The sequence below is a fragment of the Pungitius pungitius genome, unplaced genomic scaffold (assembly GCF_949316345.1).
Source record: "Pungitius pungitius unplaced genomic scaffold, fPunPun2.1 scaffold_49, whole genome shotgun sequence".
NCBI lineage: Eukaryota > Metazoa > Chordata > Actinopteri > Perciformes > Gasterosteidae > Pungitius > Pungitius pungitius.
This window is the reverse complement of record NW_026909924.1, coordinates 35150-50018: the sequence shown is the minus strand read 5'-3', so window position 1 is coordinate 50018 and position 14869 is coordinate 35150. Positions and strand designations below refer to the sequence as shown.

The 14869-nt window shown below is 44.6% G+C and overlaps 31 non-coding genes across 31 annotated transcripts; all 31 read left to right on the top strand.

Moving 5' to 3' along the window:
- The first annotated feature begins 186 nt into the window (after positions 1-186).
- Positions 187-305, top strand: LOC134124191 (5S ribosomal RNA). The gene has a single exon (XR_009955644.1). It is a non-coding gene; the product is annotated as a 5S ribosomal RNA (ribosomal RNA).
- A 397-nt stretch (positions 306-702) lies between these two features.
- LOC134124190 (5S ribosomal RNA) lies at positions 703-821 on the top strand. Its single transcript, XR_009955643.1, has one exon. It is a non-coding gene; the product is annotated as a 5S ribosomal RNA (ribosomal RNA).
- A 339-nt stretch (positions 822-1160) lies between these two features.
- Positions 1161-1279, top strand: LOC134124189 (5S ribosomal RNA). Its single transcript, XR_009955642.1, has one exon. It is a non-coding gene; the product is annotated as a 5S ribosomal RNA (ribosomal RNA).
- A 397-nt stretch (positions 1280-1676) lies between these two features.
- Positions 1677-1795, top strand: LOC134124188 (5S ribosomal RNA). Its single transcript, XR_009955641.1, has one exon. It is a non-coding gene; the product is annotated as a 5S ribosomal RNA (ribosomal RNA).
- Positions 1796-2134: 339 nt separating this feature from the next.
- Positions 2135-2253, top strand: LOC134124187 (5S ribosomal RNA). The gene has a single exon (XR_009955640.1). It is a non-coding gene; the product is annotated as a 5S ribosomal RNA (ribosomal RNA).
- A 396-nt stretch (positions 2254-2649) lies between these two features.
- LOC134124342 (5S ribosomal RNA) lies at positions 2650-2768 on the top strand. The gene has a single exon (XR_009955796.1). It is a non-coding gene; the product is annotated as a 5S ribosomal RNA (ribosomal RNA).
- A 339-nt stretch (positions 2769-3107) lies between these two features.
- LOC134124186 (5S ribosomal RNA) lies at positions 3108-3226 on the top strand. The gene has a single exon (XR_009955639.1). It is a non-coding gene; the product is annotated as a 5S ribosomal RNA (ribosomal RNA).
- Positions 3227-3565: 339 nt separating this feature from the next.
- Positions 3566-3684, top strand: LOC134124184 (5S ribosomal RNA). Its single transcript, XR_009955637.1, has one exon. It is a non-coding gene; the product is annotated as a 5S ribosomal RNA (ribosomal RNA).
- A 339-nt stretch (positions 3685-4023) lies between these two features.
- On the top strand, positions 4024-4142 carry LOC134124183 (5S ribosomal RNA). The gene has a single exon (XR_009955636.1). It is a non-coding gene; the product is annotated as a 5S ribosomal RNA (ribosomal RNA).
- A 396-nt stretch (positions 4143-4538) lies between these two features.
- LOC134124182 (5S ribosomal RNA) lies at positions 4539-4657 on the top strand. Its single transcript, XR_009955635.1, has one exon. It is a non-coding gene; the product is annotated as a 5S ribosomal RNA (ribosomal RNA).
- A 395-nt stretch (positions 4658-5052) lies between these two features.
- Positions 5053-5171, top strand: LOC134124302 (5S ribosomal RNA). Its single transcript, XR_009955755.1, has one exon. It is a non-coding gene; the product is annotated as a 5S ribosomal RNA (ribosomal RNA).
- Positions 5172-5567: 396 nt separating this feature from the next.
- LOC134124341 (5S ribosomal RNA) lies at positions 5568-5686 on the top strand. The gene has a single exon (XR_009955795.1). It is a non-coding gene; the product is annotated as a 5S ribosomal RNA (ribosomal RNA).
- Positions 5687-6025: 339 nt separating this feature from the next.
- On the top strand, positions 6026-6144 carry LOC134124181 (5S ribosomal RNA). The gene has a single exon (XR_009955634.1). It is a non-coding gene; the product is annotated as a 5S ribosomal RNA (ribosomal RNA).
- A 339-nt stretch (positions 6145-6483) lies between these two features.
- LOC134124180 (5S ribosomal RNA) lies at positions 6484-6602 on the top strand. The gene has a single exon (XR_009955633.1). It is a non-coding gene; the product is annotated as a 5S ribosomal RNA (ribosomal RNA).
- A 339-nt stretch (positions 6603-6941) lies between these two features.
- On the top strand, positions 6942-7060 carry LOC134124179 (5S ribosomal RNA). The gene has a single exon (XR_009955632.1). It is a non-coding gene; the product is annotated as a 5S ribosomal RNA (ribosomal RNA).
- A 339-nt stretch (positions 7061-7399) lies between these two features.
- On the top strand, positions 7400-7518 carry LOC134124312 (5S ribosomal RNA). Its single transcript, XR_009955766.1, has one exon. It is a non-coding gene; the product is annotated as a 5S ribosomal RNA (ribosomal RNA).
- Positions 7519-7914: 396 nt separating this feature from the next.
- On the top strand, positions 7915-8033 carry LOC134124178 (5S ribosomal RNA). Its single transcript, XR_009955631.1, has one exon. It is a non-coding gene; the product is annotated as a 5S ribosomal RNA (ribosomal RNA).
- Positions 8034-8429: 396 nt separating this feature from the next.
- On the top strand, positions 8430-8548 carry LOC134124177 (5S ribosomal RNA). Its single transcript, XR_009955630.1, has one exon. It is a non-coding gene; the product is annotated as a 5S ribosomal RNA (ribosomal RNA).
- Positions 8549-8944: 396 nt separating this feature from the next.
- LOC134124176 (5S ribosomal RNA) lies at positions 8945-9063 on the top strand. The gene has a single exon (XR_009955629.1). It is a non-coding gene; the product is annotated as a 5S ribosomal RNA (ribosomal RNA).
- A 397-nt stretch (positions 9064-9460) lies between these two features.
- Positions 9461-9579, top strand: LOC134124313 (5S ribosomal RNA). Its single transcript, XR_009955767.1, has one exon. It is a non-coding gene; the product is annotated as a 5S ribosomal RNA (ribosomal RNA).
- A 339-nt stretch (positions 9580-9918) lies between these two features.
- Positions 9919-10037, top strand: LOC134124175 (5S ribosomal RNA). Its single transcript, XR_009955628.1, has one exon. It is a non-coding gene; the product is annotated as a 5S ribosomal RNA (ribosomal RNA).
- A 397-nt stretch (positions 10038-10434) lies between these two features.
- Positions 10435-10553, top strand: LOC134124174 (5S ribosomal RNA). The gene has a single exon (XR_009955626.1). It is a non-coding gene; the product is annotated as a 5S ribosomal RNA (ribosomal RNA).
- A 339-nt stretch (positions 10554-10892) lies between these two features.
- LOC134124173 (5S ribosomal RNA) lies at positions 10893-11011 on the top strand. Its single transcript, XR_009955625.1, has one exon. It is a non-coding gene; the product is annotated as a 5S ribosomal RNA (ribosomal RNA).
- Positions 11012-11407: 396 nt separating this feature from the next.
- Positions 11408-11526, top strand: LOC134124339 (5S ribosomal RNA). Its single transcript, XR_009955793.1, has one exon. It is a non-coding gene; the product is annotated as a 5S ribosomal RNA (ribosomal RNA).
- A 339-nt stretch (positions 11527-11865) lies between these two features.
- On the top strand, positions 11866-11984 carry LOC134124172 (5S ribosomal RNA). The gene has a single exon (XR_009955624.1). It is a non-coding gene; the product is annotated as a 5S ribosomal RNA (ribosomal RNA).
- A 339-nt stretch (positions 11985-12323) lies between these two features.
- Positions 12324-12442, top strand: LOC134124171 (5S ribosomal RNA). The gene has a single exon (XR_009955623.1). It is a non-coding gene; the product is annotated as a 5S ribosomal RNA (ribosomal RNA).
- Positions 12443-12781: 339 nt separating this feature from the next.
- Positions 12782-12900, top strand: LOC134124170 (5S ribosomal RNA). The gene has a single exon (XR_009955622.1). It is a non-coding gene; the product is annotated as a 5S ribosomal RNA (ribosomal RNA).
- A 338-nt stretch (positions 12901-13238) lies between these two features.
- Positions 13239-13357, top strand: LOC134124169 (5S ribosomal RNA). Its single transcript, XR_009955621.1, has one exon. It is a non-coding gene; the product is annotated as a 5S ribosomal RNA (ribosomal RNA).
- Positions 13358-13754: 397 nt separating this feature from the next.
- LOC134124168 (5S ribosomal RNA) lies at positions 13755-13873 on the top strand. The gene has a single exon (XR_009955620.1). It is a non-coding gene; the product is annotated as a 5S ribosomal RNA (ribosomal RNA).
- Positions 13874-14212: 339 nt separating this feature from the next.
- LOC134124167 (5S ribosomal RNA) lies at positions 14213-14331 on the top strand. Its single transcript, XR_009955619.1, has one exon. It is a non-coding gene; the product is annotated as a 5S ribosomal RNA (ribosomal RNA).
- Positions 14332-14727: 396 nt separating this feature from the next.
- Positions 14728-14846, top strand: LOC134124338 (5S ribosomal RNA). Its single transcript, XR_009955792.1, has one exon. It is a non-coding gene; the product is annotated as a 5S ribosomal RNA (ribosomal RNA).
- The last annotated feature ends 23 nt before the right edge of the window (positions 14847-14869 follow it).

The following is a 14869-nucleotide window of genomic DNA, read 5'->3' as shown; positions in this document are numbered from 1 at the left end:
TAATTTAGCCGTTGAAATACAGGTGCTAACCCAACATGTTAGAATTGCCAGTGAAGAAAAGTAAAGTTACCTTCAGGTTTTAGGAACCTCTCTTGCCAATCCTAAGAACTGCTTCAATTTTAGAAAAAGAAACTTTTCTGATTATCTTTGACACGTTCTAAAGGATTAGTAAAAAGATAAAAAGCAGCTTACGGCCATACCTCTCTGGTTCCGCCCGATCTCGTCTGATCTCGGAAGCTAAGCAGAGCAGGGCCTGGTTAGTACCTGGATGGAAGACCGCCTGGGAATCCCAGGTGCCGTAAGCTTTTTCACTTCTCTCTGAAAGCCGCAGAGCGCCGCAGATTGTACACCTACAAATTACAAAAAGTATATCACATTGTCGAAGAGATGCATGTTTAGTGTTGTTTTAACGTTGGATATATAAGGAACTTAGACAATATCATCAAAATTGATTCCGTTTCATGGTTGCTAAATTAGTGTTGATCAACATTTAACAATTGGCCTACTTTTGTTTGTAATTTAGCCGTTGAAATACAGGTGCTAACCCAACATGTTAGAATTGCCAGTGAAGAAAAGTAAAGTTACCTTCAGGTTTTAGGAACCTCTCTTGCCAATCCTAAGAACTGCTTCAATTTTAGAAAAAGAAACTTTTCTGATTATCTTTGACACGTTCTAAAGGATTAGGAAAAAGATATTAAAGCAGCTTACGGCCATACCTCTCTGGTTCCGCCCGATCTCGTCTGATCTCGGAAGCTAAGCAGAGCAGGGCCTGGTTAGTACCTGGATGGAAGACCGCCTGGGAATCCCAGGTGCCGTAAGCTTTTTCACTTCTCTCTCCGAAAGCCGCCCAGCGCCGCAGATTGTACACCTACACAATTGTAAAAAGTATTTCACATTGTAGAAGAGATGCAATAGGAAGAAGATGAAAGGTGGCTTACGTCCATACCATCGTCAGGCCATTTGAGGTGGCGGGGACTGCAATGGCCATCCACCGATTGGCTGGGACTCCTGGGCGGGTCTTCTCTAGTCCATCCAATTTTCGGCATAGGATGTCACAGCCTTCTTTGCATACCCTTATTTAACCCACACAAAGATGCCAACGGCAGGCGTGACATAATTTTTTGACGCATTATAAAGGATTAGGAAAAAGATAAAAAGCAGCTTACGGCCATACCTCTCTGGTTCCGCCCGATCTCGTCTGATCTCGGAAGCTAAGCAGAGCAGGGCCTGGTTAGTACCTGGATGGAAGACCGCCTGGGAATCCCAGGTGCCGTAAGCTTTTTCACTTCTCTCTGAAAGCCGCCGAGCGCCGCAGATTGTACACCTACAAATTACAAAAAGTATATCACATTGTCGAAGAGATGCATGTTTAGTGTTGTTTTAACGTTGGATATATAAGGAACTTAGACAATATCATCAAAATTGATTCCGTTTCATGGTTGCTAAATTAGTGTTGATCAACATTTAACAATTGGCCTACTTTTGTTTGTAATTTAGCCGTTGAAATACAGGTGCTAACCCAACATGTTAGAATTGCCAGTGAAGAAAAGTAAAGTTACCTTCAGGTTTTAGGAACCTCTCTTGCCAATCCTAAGAACTGCTTCAATTTTAGAAAAAGAAACTTTTCTGATTATCTTTGACACGTTCTAAAGGATTAGGAAAAAGATATTAAAGCAGCTTACGGCCATACCTCTCTGGTTCCGCCCGATCTCGTCTGATCTCGGAAGCTAAGCAGAGCAGGGCCTGGTTAGTACCTGGATGGAAGACCGCCTGGGAATCCCAGGTGCCGTAAGCTTTTTCACTTCTCTCTCCGAAAGCCGCCCAGCGCCGCAGATTGTACACCTACACAATTGTAAAAAGTATTTCACATTGTAGAAGAGATGCAATAGGAAGAAGATGAAAGGTGGCTTACGTCCATACCATCGTCAGGCCATTTGAGGTGGCGGGGACTGCAATGGCCATCCACCGATTGGCTGGGACTCCTGGGCGGGTCTTCTCTAGTCCATCCAATTTTCGGCATAGGATGTCACAGCCTTCTTTGCATACCCTTATTTAACCCACACAAAGATGCCAACGGCAGGCGTGACATAATTTTTTGACGCATTATAAAGGATTAGGAAAAAGATAAAAAGCAGCTTACGGCCATACCTCTCTGGTTCCGCCCGATCTCGTCTGATCTCGGAAGCTAAGCAGAGCAGGGCCTGGTTAGTACCTGGATGGAAGACCGCCTGGGAATCCCAGGTGCCGTAAGCTTTTTCACTTCTCTCTGAAAGCCGCCGAGCGCCGCAGATTGTACACCTACAAATTACAAAAAGTATATCACATTGTCGAAGAGATGCATGTTTAGTGTTGTTTTAACGTTGGATATATAAGGAACTTAGACAATATCATCAAAATTGATTCCGTTTCATGGTTGCTAAATTAGTGTTGATCAACATTTAACAATTGGCCTACTTTTGTTTGTAATTTAGCCGTTGAAATACAGGTGCTAACCCAACATGTTAGAATTGCCAGTGAAGAAAAGTAAAGTTACCTTCAGGTTTTAGGAACCTCTCTTGCCAATCCTAAGAACTGCTTCAATTTTAGAAAAAGAAACTCTTCTGATTATCTTTGACACGTTTTAAAGGATTAGGAAAAAGATAAAAAGCAGCGTACGGCCATACCTCTCTGGTTCCGCCCGATTTCGTCTGATCTCGGAAGCTAAGCAGAGCAGGGCCTGGTTAGTACCTGGATGGAAGACCGCCTGGGAATCCCAGGTGCCGTAAGCTTTTTCACTTCTCTCTCCGAAAGCCGCCCAGCGCCGCAGATTGTACACCTACACAATTGTAAAAAGTATTTCACATTGTAGAAGAGATGCAATAGGAAGAAGATGAAAGGTGGCTTACGTCCATACCATCGTCAGGCCATTTGAGGTGGCGGGGACTGCAATGGCCATCCACCGATTGGCTGGGACTCCTGGGCGGGTCTTCTCTAGTCCATCCAATTTTCGGCATAGGATATCACAGCCTTCTTTGCATACCCTTATTTAACCCACACAAAGATGCCAACGGCAGGCGTGACATAATTTTTTGACGCATTATAAAGGATTAGGAAAAAGATAAAAAGCAGCTTACGGCCATACCTCTCTGGTTCCGCCCGATCTCGTCTGATCTCGGAAGCTAAGCAGAGCAGGGCCTGGTTAGTACCTGGATGGAAGACCGCCTGGGAATCCCAGGTGCCGTAAGCTTTTTCACTTCTCTCTCCGAAAGCCGCCCAGCGCCGCAGATTGTACACCTACACAATTGTAAAAAGTATTTCACATTGTAGAAGAGATGCAATAGGAAGAAGATGAAAGGTGGCTTACGTCCATACCATCGTCAGGCCATTTGAGGTGGCGGGGACTGCAATGGCCATCCACCGATTGGCTGGGACTCCTGGGCGGGTCTTCTCTAGTCCATCCAATTTTCGGCATAGGATATCACAGCCTTCTTTGCATACCCTTATTTAACCCACACAAAGATGCCAACGGCAGGCGTGACATAATTTTTTGACGCATTATAAAGGATTAGGAAAAAGATAAAAAGCAGCTTACGGCCATACCTCTCTGGTTCCGCCCGATCTCGTCTGATCTCGGAAGCTAAGCAGAGCAGGGCCTGGTTAGTACCTGGATGGAAGACCGCCTGGGAATCCCAGGTGCCGTAAGCTTTTTCACTTCTCTCTCCGAAAGCCGCCCAGCGCCGCAGATTGTACACCTACACAATTGTAAAAAGTATTTCACATTGTAGAAGAGATGCAATAGGAAGAAGATGAAAGGTGGCTTACGTCCATACCATCGTCAGGCCATTTGAGGTGGCGGGGACTGCAATGGCCATCCACCGATTGGCTGGGACTCCTGGGCGGGTCTTCTCTAGTCCATCCAATTTTCGGCATAGGATGTCACAGCCTTCTTTGCATACCCTTATTTAACCCACACAAAGATGCCAACGGCAGGCGTGACATAATTTTTTGACGCATTATAAAGGATTAGGAAAAAGATAAAAAGCAGCTTACGGCCATACCTCTCTGGTTCCGCCCGATCTCGTCTGATCTCGGAAGCTAAGCAGAGCAGGGCCTGGTTAGTACCTGGATGGAAGACCGCCTGGGAATCCCAGGTGCCGTAAGCTTTTTCACTTCTCTCTGAAAGCCGCCGAGCGCCGCAGATTGTACACCTACAAATTACAAAAAGTATATCACATTGTCGAAGAGATGCATGTTTAGTGTTGTTTTAACGTTGGATATATAAGGAACTTAGACAATATCATCAAAATTGATTCCGTTTCATGGTTGCTAAATTAGTGTTGATCAACATTTAACAATTGGCCTACTTTTGTTTGTAATTTAGCCGTTGAAATACAGGTGCTAACCCAACATGTTAGAATTGCCAGTGAAGAAAAGTAAAGTTACCTTCAGGTTTTAGGAACCTCTCTTGCCAATCCTAAGAACTGCTTCAATTTTAGAAAAAGAAACTCTTCTGATTATCTTTGACACGTTTTAAAGGATTAGGAAAAAGATAAAAAGCAGCTTACGGCCATACCTCTCTGGTTCCGCCCGATCTCGTCTGATCTCGGAAGCTAAGCAGAGCAGGGCCTGGTTAGTACCTGGATGGAAGACCGCCTGGGAATCCCAGGTGCCGTAAGCTTTTCACTTCTCTCTGAAAGCTGCCGAGCGCCGCAGATTGTACACCTACAAATTACAAAAAGTACATCACATTGTCGAAGAGATGCATGTTTAGTGTTGTTTTAACGTTGGATATATAAGGAACTTAGACAATATCATCAAAATTGATTCCGTTTCATGGTTGCTAAATTAGTGTTGATCAACATTTAACAATTGGCATACTTTTGTTTGTAATTTAGCCGTTGAAATACAGGTGCTAACCCAACATGTTAGAATTGCCAGTGAAGAAAAGTAAAGTTACCTTCAGGTTTTAGGAACCTCTCTTGCCAATCCTAAGAACTGCTTCAATTTTAGAAAAAGAAACTCTTCTGATTATCTTTGACACGTTCTAAAGGATTAGGAAAAAGATAAAAAGCAGCTTACGGCCATACCTCTCTGGTTCCGCCCGATCTCGTCTGATCTCGGAAGCTAAGCAGAGCAGGGCCTGCTTAGTACCTGGATGGAAGACCGCCTGGGAATCCCAGGTGCCGTAAGCTTTTTCACTTCTCTCTGAAAGCCGCCGAGCGCCGCAGATTGTACACCTACAAATTACAAAAAGTATATCACATTGTCGAAGAGATGCATGTTTAGTGTTGTTTTAACGTTGGATATATAAGGAACTTAGACAATATCATCAAAATTGATTCCGTTTCATGGTTGCTAAATTAGTGTTGATCAACATTTAACAATTGGCCTACTTTTGTTTGTAATTTAGCCGTTGAAATACAGGTGCTAACCCAACATGTTAGAATTGCCAGTGAAGAAAAGTAAAGTTACCTTCAGGTTTTAGGAACCTCTCTTGCCAATCCTAAGAACTGCTTCAATTTTAGAAAAAGAAACTCTTCTGATTATCTTTGACACGTTTTAAAGGATTAGGAAAAAGATAAAAAGCAGCGTACGGCCATACCTCTCTGGTTCCGCCCGATTTCGTCTGATCTCGGAAGCTAAGCAGAGCAGGGCCTGGTTAGTACCTGGATGGAAGACCGCCTGGGAATCCCAGGTGCCGTAAGCTTTTTCACTTCTCTCTCCGAAAGCCGCCCAGAGCCGCAGATTGTACACCTACACAATTGTAAAAAGTATTTCACATTGTAGAAGAGATGCAATAGGAAGAAGATGAAAGGTGGCTTACGTCCATACCATCGTCAGGCCATTTGAGGTGGCGGGGACTGCAATGGCCATCCACCGATTGGCTGGGACTCCTGGGCGGGTCTTCTCTAGTCCATCCAATTTTCGGCATAGGATATCACAGCCTTCTTTGCATACCCTTATTTAACCCACACAAAGATGCCAACGGCAGGCGTGACATAATTTTTTGACGCATTATAAAGGATTAGGAAAAAGATAAAAAGCAGCTTACGGCCATACCTCTCTGGTTCCGCCCGATCTCGTCTGATCTCGGAAGCTAAGCAGAGCAGGGCCTGGTTAGTACCTGGATGGAAGACCGCCTGGGAATCCCAGGTGCCGTAAGCTTTTTCACTTCTCTCTCCGAAAGCCGCCCAGCGCCGCAGATTGTACACCTACACAATTGTAAAAAGTATTTCACATTGTAGAAGAGATGCAATAGGAAGAAGATGAAAGGTGGCTTACGTCCATACCATCGTCAGGCCATTTGAGGTGGCGGGGACTGCAATGGCCATCCACCGATTGGCTGGGACTCCTGGGCGGGTCTTCTCTAGTCCATCCAATTTTCGGCATAGGATATCACAGCCTTCTTTGCATACCCTTATTTAACCCACACAAAGATGCCAACGGCAGGCGTGACATAATTTTTTGACGCATTATAAAGGATTAGGAAAAAGATAAAAAGCAGCTTACGGCCATACCTCTCTGGTTCCGCCCGATCTCGTCTGATCTCGGAAGCTAAGCAGAGCAGGGCCTGGTTAGTACCTGGATGGAAGACCGCCTGGGAATCCCAGGTGCCGTAAGCTTTTTCACTTCTCTCTCCGAAAGCCGCCCAGCGCCGCAGATTGTACACCTACACAATTGTAAAAAGTATTTCACATTGTAGAAGAGATGCAATAGGAAGAAGATGAAAGGTGGCTTACGTCCATACCATCGTCAGGCCATTTGAGGTGGCGGGGACTGCAATGGCCATCCACCGATTGGCTGGGACTCCTGGGCGGGTCTTCTCTAGTCCATCCAATTTTCGGCATAGGATATCACAGCCTTCTTTGCATACCCTTATTTAACCCACACAAAGATGCCAACGGCAGGCGTGACATAATTTTTTGACGCATTATAAAGGATTAGGAAAAAGATAAAAAGCAGCTTACGGCCATACCTCTCTGGTTCCGCCCGATCTCGTCTGATCTCGGAAGCTAAGCAGAGCAGGGCCTGGTTAGTACCTGGATGGAAGACCGCCTGGGAATCCCAGGTGCCGTAAGCTTTTTCACTTCTCTCTCCGAAAGCCGCCCAGCGCCGCAGATTGTACACCTACACAATTGTAAAAAGTATTTCACATTGTAGAAGAGATGCAATAGGAAGAAGATGAAAGGTGGCTTACGTCCATACCATCGTCAGGCCATTTGAGGTGGCGGGGACTGCAATGGCCATCCACCGATTGGCTGGGACTCCTGGGCGGGTCTTCTCTAGTCCATCCAATTTTCGGCATAGGATGTCACAGCCTTCTTTGCATACCCTTATTTAACCCACACAAAGATGCCAACGGCAGGCGTGACATAATTTTTTGACGCATTATAAAGGATTAGGAAAAAGATAAAAAGCAGCTTACGGCCATACCTCTCTGGTTCCGCCCGATCTTGTCTGATCTCGGAAGCTAAGCAGAGCAGGGCCTGGTTAGTACCTGGATGGAAGACCGCCTGGGAATCCCAGGTGCCGTAAGCTTTTTCACTTCTCTCTGAAAGCCGCCGAGCGCCGCAGATTGTACACCTACAAATTACAAAAAGTATATCACATTGTCGAAGAGATGCATGTTTAGTGTTGTTTTAACGTTGGATATATAAGGAACTTAGACAATATCATCAAAATTGATTCCGTTTCATGGTTGCTAAATTAGTGTTGATCAACATTTAACAATTGGCCTACTTTTGTTTGTAATTTAGCCGTTGAAATACAGGTGCTAACCCAACATGTTAGAATTGCCAGTGAAGAAAAGTAAAGTTACCTTCAGGTTTTAGGAACCTCTCTTGCCAATCCTAAGAACTGCTTCAATTTTAGAAAAAGAAACTCTTCTGATTATCTTTGACACGTTTTAAAGGATTAGGAAAAAGATAAAAAGCAGCTTACGGCCATACCTCTCTGGTTCCGCCCGATCTCGTCTGATCTCGGAAGCTAAGCAGAGCAGGGCCTGGTTAGTACCTGGATGGAAGACCGCCTGGGAATCCCAGGTGCCGTAAGCTTTTTCACTTCTCTCTGAAAGCTGCCGAGCGCCGCAGATTGTACACCTACAAATTACAAAAAGTACATCACATTGTCGAAGAGATGCATGTTTAGTGTTGTTTTAACGTTGGATATATAAGGAACTTAGACAATATCATCAAAATTGATTCCGTTTCATGGTTGCTAAATTAGTGTTGATCAACATTTAACAATTGGCATACTTTTGTTTGTAATTTAGCCGTTGAAATACAGGTGCTAACCCAACATGTTAGAATTGCCAGTGAAGAAAAGTAAAGTTACCTTCAGGTTTTAGGAACCTCTCTTGCCAATCCTAAGAACTGCTTCAATTTTAGAAAAAGAAACTTTTCTGATTATCTTTGACACGTTCTAAAGGATTAGGAAAAAGATAAAAAGCAGCTTACGGCCATACCTCTCTGGTTCCGCCCGATCTCGTCTGATCTCGGAAGCTAAGCAGAGCAGGGCCTGGTTAGTACCTGGATGGAAGACCGCCTGGGAATCCCAGGTGCCGTAAGCTTTTTCACTTCTCTCTGAAAGCTGCCGAGCGCCGCAGATTGTACACCTACAAATTACAAAAAGTACATCACATTGTCGAAGAGATGCATGTTTAGTGTTGTTTTAACGTTGGATATATAAGGAACTTAGACAATATCATCAAAATTGATTCCGTTTCATGGTTGCTAAATTAGTGTTGATCAACATTTAACAATTGGCATACTTTTGTTTGTAATTTAGCCGTTGAAATACAGGTGCTAACCCAACATGTTAGAATTGCCAGTGAAGAAAAGTAAAGTTACCTTCAGGTTTTAGGAACCTCTCTTGCCAATCCTAAGAACTGCTTCAATTTTAGAAAAAGAAACTTTTCTGATTATCTTTGACACGTTCTAAAGGATTAGTAAAAAGATAAAAAGCAGCTTACGGCCATACCTCTCTGGTTCCGCCCGATCTCGTCTGATCTCGGAAGCTAAGCAGAGCAGGGCCTGGTTAGTACCTGGATGGAAGACCGCCTGGGAATCCCAGGTGCCGTAAGCTTTTTCACTTCTCTCTGAAAGCCGCAGAGCGCCGCAGATTGTACACCTACAAATTACAAAAAGTATATCACATTGTCGAAGAGATGCATGTTTAGTGTTGTTTTAACGTTGGATATATAAGGAACTTAGACAATATCATCAAAATTGATTCCGTTTCATGGTTGCTAAATTAGTGTTGATCAACATTTAACAATTGGCCTACTTTTGTTTGTAATTTAGCCGTTGAAATACAGGTGCTAACCCAACATGTTAGAATTGCCAGTGAAGAAAAGTAAAGTTACCTTCAGGTTTTAGGAACCTCTCTTGCCAATCCTAAGAACTGCTTCAATTTTAGAAAAAGAAACTTTTCTGATTATCTTTGACACGTTCTAAAGGATTAGGAAAAAGATATTAAAGCAGCTTACGGCCATACCTCTCTGGTTCAGCCCGATCTCGTCTGATCTCGGAAGCTAAGCAGAGCAGGGCCTGGTTAGTACCTGGATGGAAGACCGCCTGGGAATCCCAGGTGCCGTAAGCTTTTTCACTTCTCTCTCCGAAAGCCGCCCAGCGCCGCAGATTGTACACCTACACAATTGTAAAAAGTATTTCACATTGTAGAAGAGATGCAATAGGAAGAAGATGAAAGGTGGCTTACGTCCATACCATCGTCAGGCCATTTGAGGTGGCGGGGACTGCAATGGCCATCCACCGATTGGCTGGGACTCCTGGGCGGGTCTTCTCTAGTCCATCCAATTTTCGGCATAGGATGTCACAGCCTTCTTTGCATACCCTTATTTAACCCACACAAAGATGCCAACGGCAGGCGTGACATAATTTTTTGACGCATTATAAAGGATTAGGAAAAAGATAAAAAGCAGCTTACGGCCATACCTCTCTGGTTCCGCCCGATCTCGTCTGATCTCGGAAGCTAAGCAGAGCAGGGCCTGGTTAGTACCTGGATGGAAGACCGCCTGGGAATCCCAGGTGCCGTAAGCTTTTTCACTTCTCTCTGAAAGCCGCCGAGCGCCGCAGATTGTACACCTACAAATTACAAAAAGTATATCACATTGTCGAAGAGATGCATGTTTAGTGTTGTTTTAACGTTGGATATATAAGGAACTTAGACAATATCATCAAAATTGATTCCGTTTCATGGTTGCTAAATTAGTGTTGATCAACATTTAACAATTGGCCTACTTTTGTTTGTAATTTAGCCGTTGAAATACAGGTGCTAACCCAACATGTTAGAATTGCCAGTGAAGAAAAGTAAAGTTACCTTCAGGTTTTAGGAACCTCTCTTGCCAATCCTAAGAACTGCTTCAATTTTAGAAAAAGAAACTTTTCTGATTATCTTTGACACGTTCTAAAGGATTAGGAAAAAGATATTAAAGCAGCTTACGGCCATACCTCTCTGGTTCCGCCCGATCTCGTCTGATCTCGGAAGCTAAGCAGAGCAGGGCCTGGTTAGTACCTGGATGGAAGACCGCCTGGGAATCCCAGGTGCCGTAAGCTTTTTCACTTCTCTCTCCGAAAGCCGCCCAGCGCCGCAGATTGTACACCTACACAATTGTAAAAAGTATTTCACATTGTAGAAGAGATGCAATAGGAAGAAGATGAAAGGTGGCTTACGTCCATACCATCGTCAGGCCATTTGAGGTGGCGGGGACTGCAATGGCCATCCACCGATTGGCTGGGACTCCTGGGCGGGTCTTCTCTAGTCCATCCAATTTTCGGCATAGGATGTCACAGCCTTCTTTGCATACCCTTATTTAACCCACACAAAGATGCCAACGGCAGGCGTGACATAATTTTTTGACGCATTATAAAGGATTAGGAAAAAGATAAAAAGCAGCTTACGGCCATACCTCTCTGGTTCCGCCCGATCTCGTCTGATCTCGGAAGCTAAGCAGAGCAGGGCCTGGTTAGTACCTGGATGGAAGACCGCCTGGGAATCCCAGGTGCCGTAAGCTTTTTCACTTCTCTCTGAAAGCCGCCGAGCGCCGCAGATTGTACACCTACAAATTACAAAAAGTATATCACATTGTCGAAGAGATGCATGTTTAGTGTTGTTTTAACGTTGGATATATAAGGAACTTAGACAATATCATCAAAATTGATTCCGTTTCATGGTTGCTAAATTAGTGTTGATCAACATTTAACAATTGGCCTACTTTTGTTTGTAATTTAGCCGTTGAAATACAGGTGCTAACCCAACATGTTAGAATTGCCAGTGAAGAAAAGTAAAGTTACCTTCAGGTTTTAGGAACCTCTCTTGCCAATCCTAAGAACTGCTTCAATTTTAGAAAAAGAAACTCTTCTGATTATCTTTGACACGTTTTAAAGGATTAGGAAAAAGATAAAAAGCAGCGTACGGCCATACCTCTCTGGTTCCGCCCGATTTCGTCTGATCTCGGAAGCTAAGCAGAGCAGGGCCTGGTTAGTACCTGGATGGAAGACCGCCTGGGAATCCCAGGTGCCGTAAGCTTTTTCACTTCTCTCTCCGAAAGCCGCCCAGCGCCGCAGATTGTACACCTACACAATTGTAAAAAGTATTTCACATTGTAGAAGAGATGCAATAGGAAGAAGATGAAAGGTGGCTTACGTCCATACCATCGTCAGGCCATTTGAGGTGGCGGGGACTGCAATGGCCATCCACCGATTGGCTGGGACTCCTGGGCGGGTCTTCTCTAGTCCATCCAATTTTCGGCATAGGATATCACAGCCTTCTTTGCATACCCTTATTTAACCCACACAAAGATGCCAACGGCAGGCGTGACATAATTTTTTGACGCATTATAAAGGATTAGGAAAAAGATAAAAAGCAGCTTACGGCCATACCTCTCTGGTTCCGCCCGATCTCGTCTGATCTCGGAAGCTAAGCAGAGCAGGGCCTGGTTAGTACCTGGATGGAAGACCGCCTGGGAATCCCAGGTGCCGTAAGCTTTTTCACTTCTCTCTCCGAAAGCCGCCCAGCGCCGCAGATTGTACACCTACACAATTGTAAAAAGTATTTCACATTGTAGAAGAGATGCAATAGGAAGAAGATGAAAGGTGGCTTACGTCCATACCATCGTCAGGCCATTTGAGGTGGCGGGGACTGCAATGGCCATCCACCGATTGGCTGGGACTCCTGGGCGGGTCTTCTCTAGTCCATCCAATTTTCGGCATAGGATATCACAGCCTTCTTTGCATACCCTTATTTAACCCACACAAAGATGCCAACGGCAGGCGTGACATAATTTTTTGACGCATTATAAAGGATTAGGAAAAAGATAAAAAGCAGCTTACGGCCATACCTCTCTGGTTCCGCCCGATCTCGTCTGATCTCGGAAGCTAAGCAGAGCAGGGCCTGGTTAGTACCTGGATGGAAGACCGCCTGGGAATCCCAGGTGCCGTAAGCTTTTTCACTTCTCTCTCCGAAAGCCGCCCAGCGCCGCAGATTGTACACCTACACAATTGTAAAAAGTATTTCACATTGTAGAAGAGATGCAATAGGAAGAAGATGAAAGGTGGCTTACGTCCATACCATCGTCAGGCGATTTGAGGTGGCGGGGACTGCAATGGCCATCCACCGATTGGCTGGGACTCCTGGGCGGGTCTTCTCTAGTCCATCCAATTTTCGGCATAGGATATCACAGCCTTCTTTGCATACCCTTATTTAACCCACACAAAGATGCCAACGGCAGGCGTGACATAATTTTTTGACGCATTATAAAGGATTAGGAAAAAGATAAAAAGCAGCTTACGGCCATACCTCTCTGGTTCCGCCCGATCTCGTCTGATCTCGGAAGCTAAGCAGAGCAGGGCCTGGTTAGTACCTGGATGGAAGACCGCCTGGGAATCCCAGGTGCCGTAAGCTTTTTCACTTCTCTCTCCGAAAGCCGCCCAGCGCCGCAGATTGTACACCTACACAATTGTAAAAAGTATTTCACATTGTAGAAGAGATGCAATAGGAAGAAGATGAAAGGTGGCTTACGTCCATACCATCGTCAGGCCATTTGAGGTGGCGGGGACTGCAATGGCCATCCACCGATTGGCTGGGACTCCTGGGCGGGTCTTCTCTAGTCCATCCAATTTTCGGCATAGGATGTCACAGCCTTCTTTGCATACCCTTATTTAACCCACACAAAGATGCCAACGGCAGGCGTGACATAATTTTTGACGCATTATAAAGGATTAGGAAAAAGATAAAAAGCAGCTTACGGCCATACCTCTCTGGTTCCGCCCGATCTCGTCTGATCTCGGAAGCTAAGCAGAGCAGGGCCTGGTTAGTACCTGGATGGAAGACCGCCTGGGAATCCCAGGTGCCGTAAGCTTTTTCACTTCTCTCTGAAAGCCGCCGAGCGCCGCAGATTGTACACCTACAAATTACAAAAAGTATATCACATTGTCGAAGAGATGCATGTTTAGTGTTGTTTTAACGTTGGATATATAAGGAACTTAGACAATATCATCAAAATTGATTCCGTTTCATGGTTGCTAAATTAGTGTTGATCAACATTTAACAATTGGCCTACTTTTGTTTGTAATTTAGCCGTTGAAATACAGGTGCTAACCCAACATGTTAGAATTGCCAGTGAAGAAAAGTAAAGTTACCTTCAGGTTTTAGGAACCTCTCTTGCCAATCCTAAGAACTGCTTCAATTTTAGAAAAAGAAACTTTTCTGATTATCTTTGACACGTTCTAAAGGATTATAAAAAAGATATTAAAGCAGCTTACGGCCATACCTCTCTGGTTCCGCCCGATCTCGTCTGATCTCGGAAGCTAAGCAGAGCAGGGCCTGGTTAGTACCTGGATGGAAGACCGCCTGGGAATCCCAGGTGCCGTAAGCTTTTTCACTTCTCTCTCCGAAAGCCGCCCAGCGCCGCAGATTGTACACCTACACAATTGTAAAAAGTATTTCACATTGTAGAAGAGATGCAATAGGAAGAAGATGAAAGGTGGCTTACGTCCATACCATCGTCAGGCCATTTGAGGTGGCGGGGACTGCAATGGCCATCCACCGATTGGCTGGGACTCCTGGGCGGGTCTTCTCTAGTCCATCCAATTTTCGGCATAGGATGTCACAGCCTTCTTTGCATACCCTTATTTAACCCACACAAAGATGCCAACGGCAGGCGTGACATAATTTTTTGACGCATTATAAAGGATTAGGAAAAAGATAAAAAGCAGCTTACGGCCATACCTCTCTGGTTCCGCCCGATCTCGTCTGATCTCGGAAGCTAAGCAGAGCAGGGCCTGGTTAGTACCTGGATGGAAGACCGCCTGGGAATCCCAGGTGCCGTAAGCTTTTTCACTTCTCTCTGAAAGCCGCCGAGCGCCGCAGATTGTACACCTACAAATTACAAAAAGTATATCACATTGTCGAAGAGATGCATGTTTAGTGTTGTTTTAACGTTGGATATATAAGGAACTTAGACAATATCATCAAAATTGATTCCGTTTCATGGTTGCTAAATTAGTGTTGATCAACATTTAACAATTGGCCTACTTTTGTTTGTAATTTAGCCGTTGAAATACAGGTGCTAACCCAACATGTTAGAATTGCCAGTGAAGAAAAGTAAAGTTACCTTCAGGTTTTAGGAACCTCTCTTGCCAATCCTAAGAACTGCTTCAATTTTAGAAAAAGAAACTCTTCTGATTATCTTTGACACGTTTTAAAGGATTAGGAAAAAGATAAAAAGCAGCGTACGGCCATACCTCTCTGGTTCCGCCCGATTTCGTCTGATCTCGGAAGCTAAGCAGAGCAGGGCCTGGTTAGTACCTGGATGGAAGACCGCCTGGGAATCCCAGGTGCCGTAAGCTTTTTCACTTCTCTCTCCGAAAGC